Raw genomic sequence first — 18,968 nt, 5'->3', positions numbered from 1 at the left:
AATAAATAAATGGGAACTCCTCAAAATTAAACACTTTTGTGCATCAAAGAACTTCATCAAGAAAGTAGAAAGACAGCCTTCACAATGGGAGACAATATTTGGAAATGATATATCAGATAAAGGTCTAGTATCCAGAATTTATAAAGAGATTGTTCATCTCAACAACAAAAAGACAGCCAACCCAATTACAAAATGGGGAAAAGACTTGAACAGACACCTCTCAGAAGAGGAAATACGGATGGCCAAGAGGCACATGAAGAGATGCTCAATGTCCCTGGCCATTAGAGAAATGCAAATCAAAACCACAATGAGATATCATCTCACACCCACCAGAATGGCCATTATCAACAAAACAGAAAATGACAAGTGCTGGAGAGGATGCGGAGAAAGAGGCACACTTATCCACTGTTGGTGGGAATGTCAAAGGGTGCAACCACTGTGGAAGGCAGTTTGGCGGTTCCTCAAAAAGCTGAATATAGAATTGCCATACGACCCAGCAATACCATTGCTAGGTATCTACTCAAAGGACTTAAGGGCAAAGACACAAACGGACATTTGCACACCAATGTTTATAGCAGCATTATTTACAATTGCAAAGAGATGGAAACAGCCAAAATGTCCATCAACAGAAGAGTGGCTAAACAAACTGTGGTATATACATACGATGGAATATTATGCAGCTTTAAGACAGAATAAACTTATGAACCATGTAATAACATGGATGGACCTAGAGAATATTATGCTGAGTGAATCCAGCCAAAAACTAAAGGACAAATACTGTATGGTCCCACTGATGTGAACGGACATTCGAGAATAAACTTGAAATATGTCATTGGTAACAGAGTTCAGCAGGAGTTAGAAACAGGGTAAGACAATGGGTAATTGAAGCTGAAGGGATACAGACTGTGCAACAGGACTAGATACAAAACCTCAAAAATGGACAGCACAATAATACCTAATTGTAAAGTAATCATGTTAAAACACTGAATGAAGCTGCATCTGAGCTATAGGTTTTTGTTTTGTTTTGTTTTGTTTTGTTTTGATTTTACTATTATTACTTTTATTTTTTTCTCTATATTAACATTCTATATCTTTTTTGGTTATGTTGCTAGTTCTTCTAAACCAATGCAAATGTACTAAGAAATGATGATCATGCAGCTATATGATGATGTTAAGAATTAATGATTGCATGTGTAGAATGGTATGATCTCTAAATGTTGGGTTAATTTCTTTTTTTCCGTTAATTAAAAAAAAAAAAAAAAGAGAAGGGATAATTGGAGATGAAGGGATACAGACTGTACAACGGGACTGGATATAAAAACTCAGAAATGGACAGCACAATACTACCCAATTGTAATGCAATTATGTTAAAACACTGAATGAAGCTGCATGTGAGGTATAGGTTTTTTGTTTTTGTTTTTTTTGTTTTTTTTTCTTTCTATTATTGTTTTAATTCTTATTCTGTTGTCTTTTTATTTCTTTTTCTAAATCGATGCAAATGTACTAAGAAATGATGAATATGCAACTATGTGATGTTATTAAGAATTACTGATTGTACATGTAGATTGAAATGATTTCTAATTGTTTTGTTAATTCTTTTTTTAATTAATAAAAAAAAAAAAAGACTGAAGTCATCGAGATTTGGAACAAGAAGAGAATTTAGTTGAACTTAATAGGCAAAATTCAGCTTGAAGAGGTAAAGTAAGCTGTTGAGAAGCATGCTGTTTCCTTACAGCAAAAACAGGACATGGCCTCAAATCTTTTATTTCTAGGGCAAGTAAGTATTCCTTCCAATGTACCATAATGGGTGTTGGATGCTTCACATATTCATACTAATATTTCAACTTTATATAGACATGTTGAGAGTCAAAGTAAGCAGTGCTTAATTTTCCCTTGTCCCTGCAACCCTTGAGGCAGGCTCTTACAATGAAATAATTAGTTTTATCAAGAGGAACAAATTATATTTCCTTCCTAGAGCTGGTTCAAGAAGTAAAAGAAATAATGGAGGTGACTGTGACTTATAGCTATGCAAATGTTCTTTAATAATCATGATTATGATGGTATTTATTACTGTCAGTGGCTAGGTCAGCCTAACCCTGGCAGTAGTCAGTTTTACTGACTTAAAAAAGACTAAAGGGTAGAAGCACAAACTCCTCTCACTTGAAGGTCCTCTGATAAGGTGAGCTCAAAGCAATGGATATAGAGGAGGAAGAAGGAGATGTCTGAGACATTGGAGGGAAGAACCCTTGGAAAATACTTGCAAGTCTCCACTGCTTCTGCCAGGGAACCCAGAAGTGTGAGATGCTGCCAGGACCGTTGTCACAAGCTACAGAAACCCAAAGTACACTAATTAAAGGAAAAGTGTGTATGTATGTGAGGTGGGAGCGGTGGGGGGGAGGGGCGGGACTGATTGGTCTACAAAACTAAAAAGTCCAGAAGAAGTTGCAACTTCAGATACAGCTAGATTCAGAACCTCAAGTGAAGTCACCTGGATTCTGGCTTTCCTCTCAGTTACCTGGTTCCAGAAGCCCAAGAGCACATTTGACCAGATTAGCAACACCAGCAGAAAACTCCCTGCAATTAGGCCTGACTCAGGTCCATTGTCTAACTCTGAACCAATCACTGTGACCACCAGGTTAGCAGAACCCTAAACTCCATGAAATGGATCCCCCACAGGAAAAAGGGGCTCTGCTACCATACAGAGGGGGAAAGGATGGTGGGCAGGCTAAAACAAAAGACATTCATCCCATTTATCAGAATTTTGAGCTGTAACTGCTTTGGAGATTTCCAACAGAAGTAATTTCACAGTGACGCAGCATCCCTTAGTCAACGAAGATGCTCCTGAATCTTCTTCTCCTGTGGCCACTTGAATTGCATTGAAGGTTCTTCCTAAATAATTTTTAATATGAACTCAAAAGAAAGCATAATCTAGAAACTCTTTCCCCCACTCCTGACCCCTCCAAAAAAAGTGATCCATGTGTTTGAAAGTAACAGGTACATATATTTTGAATGATTGGTCACTTTACATCCACGTTAGGTCATCCACAGTAGGATGGCATTTCTTCACTTGGGTTGATTTGGAGCTGCAAATAATCTCTGTCAAGAGAGAAGTGAAGGTATATAGGCAAACATCTTTCTTGTTAATAAGGTCGTGTAACCCAAAGTTGAGGCATTTTATGAAGTTACGTGGACCGTGGCTTGCGCTGACTCCCACACTGCCCTGAGTTTGGTCTGAATCCCTTCCTGATGCCATTGGGAGATTGTTGTGGGTAATTTTATCAATTAGACCACATTACCATCACATCAGTTTTTGCTAAGGTTTATTTCTCCTCGAAAAGTTTCAGTGCAGGCTCCTTAACTCTGAAACGGATAGTGGACAATACTTTTAGTATGGACATTTGTAAGGAAAAATTTGAGGGTCATGAAGGCTGAATTCCATTTTCTTCTCTGACATGGCATGAAGGATCTGATTCTTCCCTGGATAGGACAGACCTGGCTGTTCTGCCCAAAGGGCCTCATCATACTCTATCCTACTAGAGGCGGTGGGTGAAGCCAGGTGACCACTAATGCCTTGGTCATGGTTGGACTCTTTGCTGCTTGTCAGTGGCTTTCAAAGCTCTCTTTCTTTGAGCCCTCAAAGACGTGGTTGTATTCTGGGTTGGGTTGCACCATGTTGGGCATTTTCAGATATCCGCATGTTTGTCCTGGGAAATAAGAGGTGGTGGCAATGATCATTCATCCATTCCTAGCAGACTGCATGGCCAGCATGTTCCCAGGGGAAGTCAGAGACCAACAAAGAATATAGAACCCTTTTATAGAGGGCACATGATCTCATAATGAGCCAAGACATCCTAAAAATGCTCATTCCCATGGTATTTGTGCCATTCCTCTTCAGCCACTGCACATTACCTTTCCTCTCCTTTGCTGACCAAGGAGTCACAGACAGAGACCCTGGTTTCAGCAATAAACAGCTCATTCTTCCAAAGTGGGATGTTCTGAGAATAGGGTCAAGTTCTAAAATGGCCACAGGAATGATGTGAATTAGAGCCAAACACATAGGCTTGTTGTTTTGGTTTGCTAAAGCTGCTGGAATGCAGTATACCAGAAATGAGTTGATGTTTAAAGTATGGACTTTTAAACTTACAATTTGCAGTTCTTAGGCTATGAAAATGTCTAACTCAAGGCATCACCAGGACAATACCTGGACTCTGAAATCAGGATGCTGGGATCCCGGACACCTCTGTCACATGGGAAGGAATATGGCTGGCGCCTGCTGGGTTTCATTGCTTCCAGCTTCTGGTTCCAGTGGCTTCCTCTTTGAGCTCCTGTGGATCCTCCCTTAGCTTCTTCAGGGCTTTCCTCTGTCAGCTTCTCTCAATTCATCTCTGCTTCTGTATGTGTTTTATCCTCTTATAAAGGACTCCAGCAAGAAAATCAAGACCCACCCTAAATGAGGTGTGACATCTCAATGGAAATAACCTAATCAAAAGATCCCACTTACAATAGGTCTAAATCACAGGAATGGATTAAAAGAACATGCCTTTTCTAAGGCACAAAACAGCTTCAAACAGCCATTTTCTGCTATGTCATGTGAAGTCCGGGGCAAACAATGCAGCCATTTGGACAATGCAGCCATTTTCTGTCTTTACTACACTCCTGCTATATTCAGCATAGGTACAAACCTGGATTGGCAGCTTCTGTGTGAAGCCCCCAGATGTTTGTTTTACTACTTTATTTTGAACTTTTCTGAAGAATAAAACTATATGGGGAAAAAAAACTGATGAGGGAAAATAAGACCAATTTCTACAAAATGTTTAATCCTCTGCTTTGACAATGACTTCTCAGCACCACAGAATCAATATCTGCTGTGTTATAGCAAGTTAAATTTGGGAAAAGAGGCATGAAGGGAGGCTTCCGAAGTCCAACAACCTCTATGCATCAGCTCCAGTCTTTCCCCTTCTCCTGCTCTTCTCAATGGAAAACTTATCCCACATCTACCCAGGATGGTCCCTCCAGCTGCTCTGAACATTCTTTTTTGCATCTTTGACCATCTTACTCCATCGACGATTGTTATAGTTTGCTAGCTGCTAGAATGCAACACACCAGAGATGGATTGGCTTTTAATAAAAGGGGATTTATTTAGTTAGTTCTTCAGAGGAAAGGCAGCTAACTTTCCACTGAGGCTCTTTCTTATGTGGGAAGGCACAGGATGGTCTCTGCTGGCCTTCTTCCAGGCCTCTGGGTTCCGACAACTTTCCTGGGGTGATTTCTTTCTGCATCTCCAAGGGCCTGGGCTGAGCTGCGAGTGCTGAGATGAGGTATGCAGAGCTGCTTGGGCTGTGCTACATTGCAGTCTCTCATTTAAGCACCAGCCAATTAAGTTAAACGTCATTCATTGCAGCAAGCATGCCTGCTAGCTGACTGCAGATGTAAATCAGCAACAGATGAGGTTCACGTACCATTGGCTCATGGCCACAGCAACAGAACTCGGTGCCTTCACCTGGCCAAGTTGACAACTGAATCTAACTACCACAATGATCAACAGCAATAGCCACAAGTTATTTGCTGCTTATTGTAAATGTGGCAGAGTGCTAAACATGTTTCATACATTCTTTTCATCTAAACTCTAACGTTCAAACTATCCTGTTGAGATAAGTGTTATCGCTCCAATTCAATCTATGCAAAAACAGGCACACAAAGGCCTGTCTGTCCCTCCCCCCACTTTCTGTTCTCTGCACTATTCAGCTCTATTATCCTCTCTTCCTGCCCTTCACTTTCTTCTCTCAACATCTATACATGTTCAAGCATCCTCTGTCCTATTAAAAAACAAAACAAAAATGTTAGCTATACAATCTTAGCTTAATAGTACTTTCTATTCTAGTTACTATCTTATTCTCCTTCCCTTTAAAAATCAACTTCTTTAAAGTACAAAAAAGTGTGTAAAGTATAACACTCTTGTTTTAAAAGCGGGGAAAACATGTGTATTTTGTATTTGTTTACCCATAAAATATATACGAAAAGTTACTCAAGGAACTGTTAATGTTGATTCCCATGGGGAAGGGATGTGACCATGGGCAGAGGTGCAAAACAGACTTCCCACTGGATATACTGTTGTAACTTTTAACACTGAAGCAGGTGACTGTATTACTCAGTCTAAATAAATGAATGAATAGGACAGAACTCTCAAAATGTGGCATCGGTTTTTCTGTCTTTACTCTTTCACCTCTGCTCAGCCCTTGGCAATTTGACTTGGGTCCCACAAATAGTTCCCAGAGGCTTCTCTATCTGAGTCAGCACTAACCATCTAGTTGCCAAATGGAGTGGCTGTTTCTGCCCTTATTTGACCTGCTCTGCATCTGACACCATTGGCCACTCTCTGAAACATTCTGCTCTAGCTCTTTATGTCCCGAGATGCTGCTCTCTAATTCTTGTATTTCTCCAACTACTCTTTCTGAGTGTCTTTCATGACATTTTCCTTCCACCTGTCCCTTACATGTTTGTGCAAATCCAAGTTTTCTGACTACCAACCTTTCCTCTTTCTGCTATGTCATGTGAAGTCCGGGGCAAACAATGCAGCCATTTGGACAACTTAAGACTGGCATGTTACATGAGAAAATTGCTCAAGATATAGAGTCAACTAGAAATGGATTTATTTCCTAGAAGGTAGAAAAAGACAGAGGAATGTTTGCTGCCAAATCCCACCCATGTTGTGGCTTCTAGTTGATATTTTCTTGCAAATTGAATGGGATGATCCAAGCCAGGAAAAGCTCAAAGTGGTCCTAATGAAGTCTGATTGCAGAGGCCTGGGTCTTTTATGCTCTAAAGTTTCAACTCCTTGAGCTGAGGTACCACCTGAGCCCATATAGAAGGCTTTGAGCTCTCTCTGGAGCTTGCCCCTGATGCCACCAACCTCCCGGCCTAGCTTCCACCTAGCTGTTCAGGCCTAACAATCATGCTCATATACTCATATTCTCATATTCCATTCACAGCACCTTCTGATGTTCCAGCCTGGCTTTCTCATGCACACTAATTTATTTGCATTCTGGTTTCACTGATTAAAACTCTCTGTATAGTGACTCCCAAGTTATTAGGCCAAGCCCTTGATCTTGAGGCTTGCTCTTATGAAACTTATTTCTGTAGCAGAGAAGCTAAGCCTAACTACAATTATGCCTAAGAGTTATTTCCAGAGAACCTCTTTTGTTGCTCAAATGTGGCCTCTCTCTCATTAAGCCCAATTCTGCAAGGAAAATCATTACCCTCTCCCCTACACTGGACATGACATTCAGGTATGAAAGTCTCCCAGACAACATGGGACATGACTGCCAGGAATGAGCCTGGCCCTGGTACCATATGATTAATAATGCCTTCCTGACCAAAAGGGGGAAAAGAAACGTAACAAAATAAGGTATCAGTGGCTAAGAGAGTTCTAATAGAGTTGAAAGGCTACTCTGGAGGCTACTGTTATACAAACTTCAGCTAGATATTGCTGATTACCATGGTTTGCTTTCTATCAACCCTAAAGAACACTTTGGCCTCTATCTGAGAGTCTATAAAAGTTTCATGCACTAAGATTACTTTTCAGAAACCTACAACCTCCAGATGGTTCCTAAGCCAGATAAGTCCCGAAATTCAGAGGGGACAGCCTCTCCAATAACATTAGTTACATCCCTTATCCCATATTGTTGACACCCCTTTACAACATGAAAAATGTTAGAATAGGCATAGCCCATTGTGTTAGTTAGGAATCTCTAGAGAAATAGAACCAACAGGGGAGATCTGTAAATATGAGATTTATAAAGGTGTCTCACAAAACCGCGGGAATGGAAGAGTCCAAAATCCACAGGGCAGGCTGTGAAGCTGGCAGAGGGTCTGGACAAACTCCACAGGAGAGACTCCCTGAAAGAGTCTCTCTTCTTCTTTAAATCTTCCAATTGATTGGATATCTCATGTGGGAGGCTCACCTTAGTTGATCGCAGATGTAATCAGCCACAGATAAAATCAACTGACTGATGACTTAATACACCAGCAGTCCAGGTCATCAATCAGCCACAAAATATCCTCGCAGCAATGGTCAGACCAGTGCTTACCTCACCAGACAACTGGGCATCATCATCTGGCCAAGTTGACACCAGAACCCAACCATCACCCATATACCCCTAAAGATTGGGAGAATGATCAAAAGAGAAGAAGGCATTATAGCAGAGAAGATAGGATTTAACAAATGAATATGACTGCAGGAAGGAGAGAAATAGCCAGCTCATTGAGGGAGCTCAGTCTTAGCGGGAAGGGAAAATGCTGACAGCACTTTGACTATAATTGGGGGAGGAAAGTCAACTTCTTCTTCCCCTGGGTGATCCTGAGTTGGGGCCTGGTGGGGGAGGTCCTGGATGTGACTGTGGTCTGGTGATCACCATCGGAGTCTCTTAATTTATAGGGTTTCCAAGGCCACCACTCTGTGGCTGCTCCGTCTGTGAAGAGGCTGCAGCCAGGGCCCAGCATTGGCTGAGCCACAGAGGCACAGACAACTCGAGTGGACTCGCCCCTGGGGTAGTCAAATCACATCCCTAAATATAGACAACATCGCCAAAATATTCCAGCTATGTCTGCATTCCTCATTTGCTTATATTTAAAAAAAAAATTTTTTTTCCTAAAGTGAACTCACTCTTTAGCTGGCACCTCTGCTTCATCCTAAGACCAGCAGGCTCTGCAGCGTGAGACAGAGCTGCCCAGCCCAGCCCAGCCTAGATCAGTTAGCCCTTGGCCCACTCACAGATGATATATTGTTTAAAAGTAATAAATAAATTACAAGGGCCCTGTGTTTATCACTGTTATACTGTTAAAATTCACTACTTATATATTTATTCAAGGAAATTACAGTGGCTAAGACAGCAGGCTCTGGAGCCAGACTGCTTGGGTTTGAATCCCAACTCTGGCACTTTCTAGCTGTGCAACCTTGGGCAAGTTACCTAACTTCTCTGTGCCTGAACTTTCTCATCATATATATTATATAACAGTGCCTACATGAGAAAACTGAATATTTTCTAATACACATTAAAAAATATATTGTTTCTCAGACTATGCAACCCCCCCCCCCACCACCAAAAAAAAATCACTGTTAATGTAAAGTGTTTATCCATTTGCCACTTAGAGTCACCTTGTAAAATTCCAGGTATCCCTCTCCTATTGGGACACACAGATACAACAACAATAAAGAAAAGGAAGTATGTGTACTCAGAGCAAATCCTCTCTAAACCCCAGGAGGAAGGTGGGATTACACTTCTGCGTGAATTCAGTAGCTTGAAGCTGAGTGGCTTTTCAAGGCCCCCAGGCCTTCCAGGGGGCGGGCCAGGGTCTGTCATTCCAGGCCATCAGATCCTTTGTGGATTCATGTAAAATCGCTTTGCCAGAAGTTTAGGGCACCGAATATTTTCCTGGAATAAAATGAAATCTGGGGAATCAGTTTGTTTCCCTAACCATAGATCTGTGTTTTCACCCAAAAGCTCTATCAAATCTTGAAAGCCTTTGGTCAAGTTTTTAAGGCTTTGCTAAATATCATAAAGACGAGACAGTTATCAGGGTTCTAAAAACCTAAGCATGAAGATGTAAAGGGAAATCCTGACTCAGCCTCGGGGGGAAATACTGTGTAGCTTCCAGATTTAAACATTTTAAAGGTCCTGAAGATATGAAATGCCAGATAGAATTTAAGAATGTTTTCAACTTTCTATACATATTTGTAAGTTGAGACATATCTCTGAGGACTATTGAGAGTATTTTTCGGAACTTTTGAGCTATTTTCAAAACATTTCCCAAGCAAAGTAATCCGGAGACATTTGGATAAAAGAAGGATAAAGCATCACTGAGAACTGAGAGAGGGGGAGATGCCCATAGCACCCTCCTCTAGTGTTCCCTCAGGTCCAGGGAGTTATTTAGTAGAATATAAGGTCCAGATGATTAAGCAAGGATAATATCACAGCTATTCTGTCTCTGCTGATAACTCCCTGCAAAACTGTGCATCATCTCATAGGAGGGAGAAACGTTCAACTGAGCTCATTAGAAACTGGTTTTAAATAAATAATTATTATGAAAGATAATCTTCATATACATCCAAAACACGTAATTTTAGAACTAAAAAAGACTTAAATTCAATCCTGCTATTTAAAGGATGAGGAGACAGAGGCACAGAAAGGTTAAGTGACTTGCTCAAGGTCACACTGCAAATTAATGCTGGATTGAGGAATAGAAGACAGCCTCTTGATGCTATTCCAAGGTACTTTGCCCACAAATACAGTACAATGCATTGTACAATATACATGGCACAGCTAAGTCAATGGCCATCTGAAAACTGAAAATAAATTGATAGGTTTTAAGAATAATTATTCTTGAAAATTGATAGGTTTTAAGAATAAATTATTCTCAAAAAGAAGACATCTGGCGGCAGCTGCTGCCACAGACCAGACTTCACTGGGGCGCCGCATTCTGCTTCCTACACAGCCAGGAAGGAATTTCAGGTTTGGCTGAGATTGAGAAATTCAATACATCAAAATTGTAGGAGATAGAAATGCAAGGAAAAATCCACTGCCTTAAAACAAAACAAAACAAAAAACCAATCGAACAGGAAAAGCAAGCTGGCAAATCGTCATGAAGCCTGCCCCTCCAATATGCACTGTAAATTTCACAAGCATTGCCTTCTTATTTTACTTCTTTTAGCTGTTAATTTGTAAAATACAGAGATTGGATCGAATTTACATGACTGTGCTGCCCTTTTTCACATCAGAGAATGGAGAACTACTGACAAGGAAGTTCTCCTTCCTCTCCCATCTGCCTCTCTGGCCGGCAAGGAAGGAAAGAAATGGATGTCGGTGAAAGAAGAAGCCGGGTAGGAAGACAGTGAATCTAGAATAAAAACAAATCTGGTCCCAGGTGCCCTGCAGGCTGTAAAATGCAGTTTAATCACAGTGACTTTTTTTTTTCTTCAAGATACTTTAATTATTGGAATGCATGGCTTAAAAAATATTCAAATAAAGTTTTAAAACCCAAAGGAAAAAAAAAAGGTAGAGACAATGTTTCCTTTCTTTTTTTGATAATAATGGAAGACTGGCAAGGAAATGAGTATAGATTTAATAGGTTAACTGATAGCAGTAGTAATAACAGACATCAAATACTACAGTAATTAGTAAAGATAAGAAAGATAATAAGAGGTACTAAATACTGCATGCCGGACACTGTGCTTAATATTTCACTTTATCCTCACAATCTGCCTAGCAGGGAGAGACTATTCTTATCACCATTTTAGAAAAGAGAAATCTGAGTTTTATGAGACTCTTCCAACTAAACGGCCCGCGTTTGCAGTTGGTGGAGGGCTCGGTGTTTATCTGCACTTGACCAGACACTAACGAGTGAGCCCACTTGGAGAACAGAAGTCTGGACCAGGAACCCACCATGAGGGAAAGAGCAGAAGGAGCCCTTTCTGAATGCTGCTTGCTAAATTAAATACAAATATAAACTTGCTTAATGTTCCCAGCAACTATAAGACCTCGTTACTAAGGTATCATTAGTTCCATTTTACAGATGTGGAAACTGAGCAAAGAGAGATCAAGTAACCTGATGGAGGTAGAGCCAGGGTCCAGTCCTGTTCTGTTGATTTCTGAGTCCATGATGTTGACCACCATACTCTACTGCTTTCTGATTCTCAGTTTTTTCATCTGTAAAATGGGGCTCATAGTACCAATGTCCAGTTTGGGAGAGGATTACACTGCACGCTTCAAGGTAAAGGAAGGCAATTTGTAAACTATGATTTACTAAAGGAACAACATTTTTGTAGAGATGAAAAGGGAAAAGAAGCTTTACTAGAACCCTAGAAATTAAAACTTGGAGTTTTCTTTGGAACATTTACTAATTTTTTTTTCTAAATTCTGCATGCTAAACTTTTAGATGCCTTCTTGCAGTTTCCATTTTGCATACATTCCTAACATATGCATAAAATCTTAAGATGCAGATTCAGCTTTCTTAGGAAAACCATCTCCAGTTAAAACATTTTGAAATATTGATGGAGAGGAAAGTTAAAAAATCAAAATAGCAAACTGGTTCCCAAAGGGCTGTTCCTGTTGACCATGGGATTCTGAACAAAAATAATTAAAGCAAGGCCTGTGTACCCTTCCCACCAAGATTTATGGACAAAACTTAAATACTTCAACTATTCTGCCACTGTTTAATTGCTCCTTTGTCACTGACCTCTACAATGGAAAATCTGAGTCTGAGGCAGCTGAGAAGGGCTTTGAGTGTTCCCAGCAGCTGAGAGACAGCAGCAGAGGAGGTGAGAAACCCGCTCCTGCAGAGAAATTTTTATTCTTCTGTATTTGATCAGTAGTAACAGCTCACAAGTTGAATTGAAAGCTCAAGGTGTGAATCTAGAATAGGAAAATTCATAGAGACAGGAAGTAGATTAGAAGTGACCAGGGACAAGGAGACGGGAGAATGAATTATTGCTTAATGGGTACACAGTTCCCATTAGGAGTCAGGAAGAAATTTTAGAAATCGATGGTGGTGATGATTGTACAATATTGTGAATATAATTAACACTACTGAATCATACACTTAAAAATGGTTAAAATGACAAGTTATATGTCACATATATTTTAACACACACACATACATGAAGTCAAGTGTGTGGGAAGAAGACCTGTCCGCCTATAAGAATCTTTAATATGTTCTATATTCCTACATGGTATCCCTTTAAATCGATATTTTGATTAAATCTGGGCAACAGGTTCTTCTCCACTCACATATATACTCAGACACACATGCTTAGCTTTCTAAAATAGAACAGTTGGCCAAAACTGGGACACTTGTTGTTTAAAACAGCATTCATTTCTTAGAATTAGCACTAATCAAAGCCAACTGTGACTTCACATCTTAAAACTGCCAGAGTGAAACAAGTCCAAATTTAGTCCTCAGAGCATTCACACGGTGGAGAACAGAAAACCTGAACTCCCACCCAGATTGTCACAGGACATATAGTATGTTCTAATTCAGAGAGTTGACCTTAAGCATGGTTAGCATCAAATTCTTTCTATTTTTTTCTAGATAATGCTTACATAGCAACCAATATATGTCATCAGTCACGCAGCTGAAAGGCTTCTCACAAGGGGATGTGGGAAAAGGACAGGGACAGTCTGTACCCTTACCCTCTGGACCTGATTTCATAGATGAGCGCAAACCTGTGTGCTGGTGCTGACACACTTGTCCAGATTTGTCCGAACCATCTGAGTCTTTCTTCATAAGGCTGAAATCCTTATTGCAAAGAAAAAGGAGACAAAGGAAGCATTCAGAAAAACCATACCCTCTTTAAACGACAGATCAGTGAAAGACTGACGGCAACCACCTAAATACACACTGCTCCTAAGGAAGTTGACTTCTGGATAAGACGTGTGGGGAAGCCGACCCAAATGCCACCTGCCTAGGGCCACTCACCCAGTTTGCCTCAACACCTTCAAAGGGACCAGGCTGTTCAGGGGCATCACAGGATTTTACCATGGCCTTCTTCTGCCAGAAGAAGACCTAAGGTAGTTTTCCTAAAACAAGAAAGCACTTTAAGATTCAAAGTAGTGTGGCATCTGTTTCAGATCCTTCTTCAACCTGGTAACCCTGATCTGGTTGAAACTGGATGGCTCTTCTCCATGTCTTTCCCAGCTGCAGTCTGTGTCTGTTCATCTGTCTCTTCCTGACCGGGGTCCTACTAGCTGTAGGAAGATTTCCCTCAACTAGGATGGCTTCCCGTTACTTATTTACTTTAAACTACCATTTTTATGGTAGCTGCAATCATTTTTATGATTGGCTTCATTTCAGACCTCTTGCTAAATGCTTGACATGCATTACTGCATTTACTTTCAGTTTCCCAAAAACCCCGTGAGTAGATTTTATTTCAGATCCTCAATGAGGAAAACAAGGCTCAAAAACGTTAAACAACTCACTTAAACTCACACAAATAGAAACCAACAGGTCCAAAATTTGAGCCATCATTTTTCCTTTAAGCATTAACTTTTTAAAAAAAAATTTTTTTTTAATTAGAGAAGTTGTAGTTTACAGAAGTCATGTAAAAAAAAGATACAGCATTCTATATACCCCCGACTGTTGGCACTTTGCATTTGTGTGGTACTTTGTTACAAATTGTGAAAGGATTAAGAAATATTATGAAATAAAAAAAAGAAAGAAAAATGAATTAAATAGTGCTATTAAGTATAGTCTACAATTTACGTTAGCTCTATTTTTTTTCCATTTATCACCCTATTATTAGCACCTTGTAATAGTGTTGTACATGTATTATAATTCACGAAGGCACATTTTTATACTTGTATCATTAACCTGAGTCCATCATCCACAACAGGGTTCATTGTGTTATACTGTCCCATGTTTCATCTTCTAACTTTCATTAGAGTAACATACACAGAACGAAAGTTCCCCCTTCAACCACATTCACATACATAATCCATTGCTGCTAATTAAACTCAAAATAATGTGCTACCATCACCAACATCCATTTCCAAACCTTTACAATCAACCTAAATAGAAATTCTGTAGAAATTAAGCATCAGCTCTTCATTCTCTACCCCCAGTCTGTCCTCTGGAAACCTATATTCTAGAGTCTAACTCTATGAGCTTGTTTACTATAATTAGTTCATAGCAATGAGATCACACAACATTTGTCCTTCTGTGTCTGGTTTATTTCACTCAGAACAATGTCCTCAAGGTTCATCTGTGTTGTCATATGCTTCAGGACCTTGTTCATTTTTATAGCTGAATAATATTCCATTAATACATATTTACCACATTCTGTTTATCCATTTATCAGTTGATGGGCACTTGGGTTGCTTTCATCTTTTGGCAATTGTGAATAATGCTGCTTTGAACATCGGTTTGAAAATATCTGTTCGAGTCCCTGCTTGCAATTCTTCTGGGTATATTGAGCACTCATCTTAACACCTTGCGCTATTGTCTCCTGCTTCCTGCTTCCCTGTCCCTCCACCTCCAACTACCTAGCACTAATCAGGCACACCTTAGGCTGCCCTATGGGAACTGCCCTCCCAGTCGGGTATCTCAGCAGATGATGGGCCTTTGCAGTCTTGGTGGCATCTTGCTCCTTGCTCACACGGTGGCACTGCTACCCTAACCTACCTTGAGCTTGATCTTATCTACCTTAAGCTTGATGCTTCATTAGCCCCATTTCACAAATTAGATAAGGTTCAGAGAGGGGAGGAACATGTAATCATAAATTTATAGCTTCAGGACTCAAATCTAGATCTTTTGCTCCAAACCCAGCAGCATCTCATGTGTTACGTTGCCTTCTTGACAGTAAGTTGCCTGTCCCAGGAAGCATTTCACAGAGGTGGAAGGACAATCTGTTAGAGAGGTTGTACAAGTTCCTTCAAATTTTACAAGTTTCTAATTCTACCTAGGGACTAAGAATATAAGATCGAACTGTTTAAAAAAACAGAGAAAAAACAATATAGAAAGGGCCACCTAACTAACAACACATCTCATAGCCTGTTCATTTTTCACTTCTTATCAAGAAAAGCTAGCCCTGGCCATTAGAGAAATGCAAATCAAAACCACAACGAGATATCATCTCACACCCACCAGAATGGCCATTATCAACAAAACAGAAAATGACAAGTGCTGGAGAGGATGTGGAGAAAGAAGCACACTTATCCACTGTTGGTGGGAATGTCAAATGGTGCAACCACTGTGGAAGGCAGTTTGGCGGTTCCTCAAAAAACTGAATATAGAATTGCCATACAACCCAGCAATACCATTGCTAGGTATCTACTCAAAGGACTTAAGGGCCAAGACACAAACGGACATTTGCACACCAATGTTTATAGCAGCATTATTTACAATTGCAAAGAGATGGAAACAGCCAAAATGTCCATCAACAGACGAGTGGCTAAACAAACTGTGGTATATACATACGATGGAATATTATGCAGCTTTAAGACAATAAACTTATGAAGCATGTAATAACATGGATGGACCTAGAGAACATTATGCTGAGTGAGTCTAGCCAAAAACTAAAGGACAAATACTGTATGGTCCCACTGATGTGAACCGAAATTAGAGAATAAACTTGGAATATGTCATTGGTAACAGAGACCATCAGGAGTTAGAAACAGGGTAAGATAATGGGTAATTGGAGCTGAAGGGATACAGACTGTGCAACAGGACTAGATACAAAAACTAAGAAATGGACAGCACAATACTACCTAATTGTAATGTAATTATGTTAAAACACTGAATGAAGCTGCATCTGAGCTATAGTATTTTTGTTTGTTTGTTTTTTATATATATTTTTTGTATTTTGTATTTTTATTTTTTTCTCTATATTATCATTTTATTTTTTTCTGTTGTCTTGCTATTTCTTTTTCTAAATCGATGCAAATGTACTAAGAAATGATGATCATACATATATGTGATGTTATTAAGAATTACTGACTGCATATGTAGAATGGAATGATTTCTAAATGTTGTGTTAGTTAATTTTTTTTTAATTAATTAAAAAAAACTAAAAAAAAAAAAAAAAAGAAAAGAAAAGCTTGAAAGGAAAGGATGGGTGGCAAAGGGGTGGATTCAGCATCAAATAACCCAAACAAAGATAAATGCAAAGAAAGCATGAAGCCTTGATCCATGTCCTCACAGGCAGGAATGGGGCAGCCCTTTTAGTGTAACAGGATAAAAGCCCAACACCAAGATGAGATCATTTTGGAAGTGACAGAGAACTACAGAAGGCAGCACAGAATCAGAAAACCCTAGTTTGCTGGGACTGAACCAGATAGAACCTGACTTTTGCTGCTGTGTCCAGTTTGCTGAATCCATAAAGCAAAACTCAAAAACAAGCCTTTCCTCTACATCTTGCCTTCTGCTTCTGGGTGTCTGCAGGGTTCAAGGTCATCGTTCCACTGTTTTGAAAACTTTTCAACTGTGCCCACGTATTTAGGAAGCTATAGAGTTCTGTTGAGGGAGCTTGGTCTTAGAACTTCAAACATTCTCAATGTGATGAGGTATTTATAAGCTAGAAGTGCTGCTGGGGCTCAGTGTTTCCAGGATCAATGTTTATAACTCAGAGGCTCTTAAAAGGGGGATCATGGATTTCAGCTGCTCCTGCCTTTGGCTGGGGTCACATGAGTTTTTATGAGTTTACCCACGTATTGTGAGCATAAGACCATTAAACATCAAAAACCCATCAAGGCAGCAGTGAAGCAACATTAGGCTTTAACCACAGCTGTTACAGATGAGAAGATGTTGGCTAGTTTGAGACTGAACAATAAAAACATAGATAAGGATTTTGAAGTAATGGAAAAAGAATAATCTGGGCAGCATATCCCAGGGACTTGTTAGTCCCCCACCCCCACCCCAAGTCTGATAAATTCTATAAAACTCTCCCCACTACAGTTTCAGAAGGTAGTTTTACAGAAGGCATTCACAAGCATCTTGCAAAAGTTATTAGAACTGACGTGGTAGAAAAGAAACATCCCTAATATTTCCTGCATTACACATATTTGTACAATAACAAAAAAGATGGAAATAACTAGAGACATAGAAATACAGTTGGTGAAGTAAAGAGTTTTAAACATATTCATACATTTCCCAGTTGTTACTTGACCATCAGTTTTGTGCCAGGAACTCTTAGTTGCTGAAGATACATTCTCCTTTCAAGAGGTTCATATTTTAATAAGAGGGATAGAAATGTGTACAAATAATTGTTACCTAGTCATAATAATTACACAGGAGGTACAATGGGACTGTGGTGGTTAGGAGATCCAAATCACAGAAAAGTATGTTCTTAAATCCAATCCATTCCTGTGAGCAGAAACCCATTGTAAGTAGGACCTTTTGATGAGGCTACTTCTGTTAAGGTATGACCCTGATAAAAGAATGAAATTCAGACAAAGAGGGAACGCTGAAATCAAGGAAACATGGAAGTGAAGGGACAGACCTGCAGACGCTGCAGTGCCTCACCATGTGGCAGAGGGGCCGGGTATCACAGGCAGCTGGTCTTTGGGTAGAAAGCATCACCCTGACAATGCCTTGATTTAGATATTTTCCTGGCCTCAAAATTGTGAGCAAATAAATTCCCATTGTTTAACCCAACCCACTTCATGGTATTTGCCTTGAGCAGCCTAGGAAACTAAAACAGAGAGAGCATCGAGGAGGAGTGGATCAGGTGGGAGGCTGAGAGTGGCCATCACAAGGGAGGCTGCATTTAAACAAGCTCCTGGAGGGCATACAGGAGTTTGTCAGATGAGAAGGAGAGGGTGGATTTCGAGGCAGGACAATATCGAATACAAGGGCAAAAACAGTAAAGAGAAACGGTACGTCTGGAAAATGGCAAATTAATAAACTCTAGTACCTGAATTTTGAACCATTTTAGTCAAATGACAATGTTAATATTAGTATCATACTATATACAATCTGTAAATAAGCAAGCTATGTGGTATGTAGATTATTCCAAAGTGTGAGTTCAAATTTCTAAGAAATATTTTCGTTATGTTTCTAATGGCCTAAAATAAGCAATGCCTTTTAGGAATTGGTAAGAAACAAGAATATTCAGGATATACGTGGAGGAACCGAGAGTGGGGACATGAATGGACATTTGCGCACTGGTGTTTCTGGCAGCAGCTTTCCTGATCTGCAATGGATGGAGGTGGGCTAAGGGTACAACTGAGGGAAGGAAGGGGGAACTGTGGTGTGTACGTATAATGGACTACCGAGCAGCTGCAAGAAGGGATGAAGATGTGAGGCGTGCAACCAGGTGAACGAAGCTTAAGGACAGTATGTTGAATGGAATGTCAGGAACAAAAAGACAAATATTATTATGCCCCAATCATATGGATTAATTATAATATAAGAATTCAATGAACTAAAGTCGAGAGCATGGGTTATCAAGTTGGGGCTTATTGTAAAGAGTCTTATATTGT

General features: G+C 39.9%; 1 long non-coding RNA gene across 2 annotated transcripts; it reads right to left on the bottom strand.

Annotated features, from left to right (window-relative positions):
* Positions 1 to 12,205: 12,205 nt before the first annotated feature.
* On the bottom strand, positions 12,206 to 18,061 carry LOC143686382 (uncharacterized). Of its 2 annotated transcripts, none has more exons than XR_013177108.1 (3): positions 17,987 to 18,061; positions 13,185 to 13,290; positions 12,206 to 12,407 (listed from the first exon to the last, which is right to left on the bottom strand). It is a non-coding gene; the product is annotated as an uncharacterized LOC143686382 (long non-coding RNA). The 2 variants fall into 2 exon arrangements; XR_013177107.1 differs by having other exon boundaries at positions 13,218 to 13,290.
* Positions 18,062 to 18,968: the final 907 nt, after the last annotated feature.

This window comes from Tamandua tetradactyla, chromosome 6, assembly GCF_023851605.1.
Source record: "Tamandua tetradactyla isolate mTamTet1 chromosome 6, mTamTet1.pri, whole genome shotgun sequence".
Taxonomy (NCBI): Eukaryota; Metazoa; Chordata; class Mammalia; order Pilosa; family Myrmecophagidae; genus Tamandua; species Tamandua tetradactyla.
The sequence above is the reverse complement of the archived record's forward strand: the minus strand, read 5'-3'. Positions and strand labels throughout refer to the sequence as shown.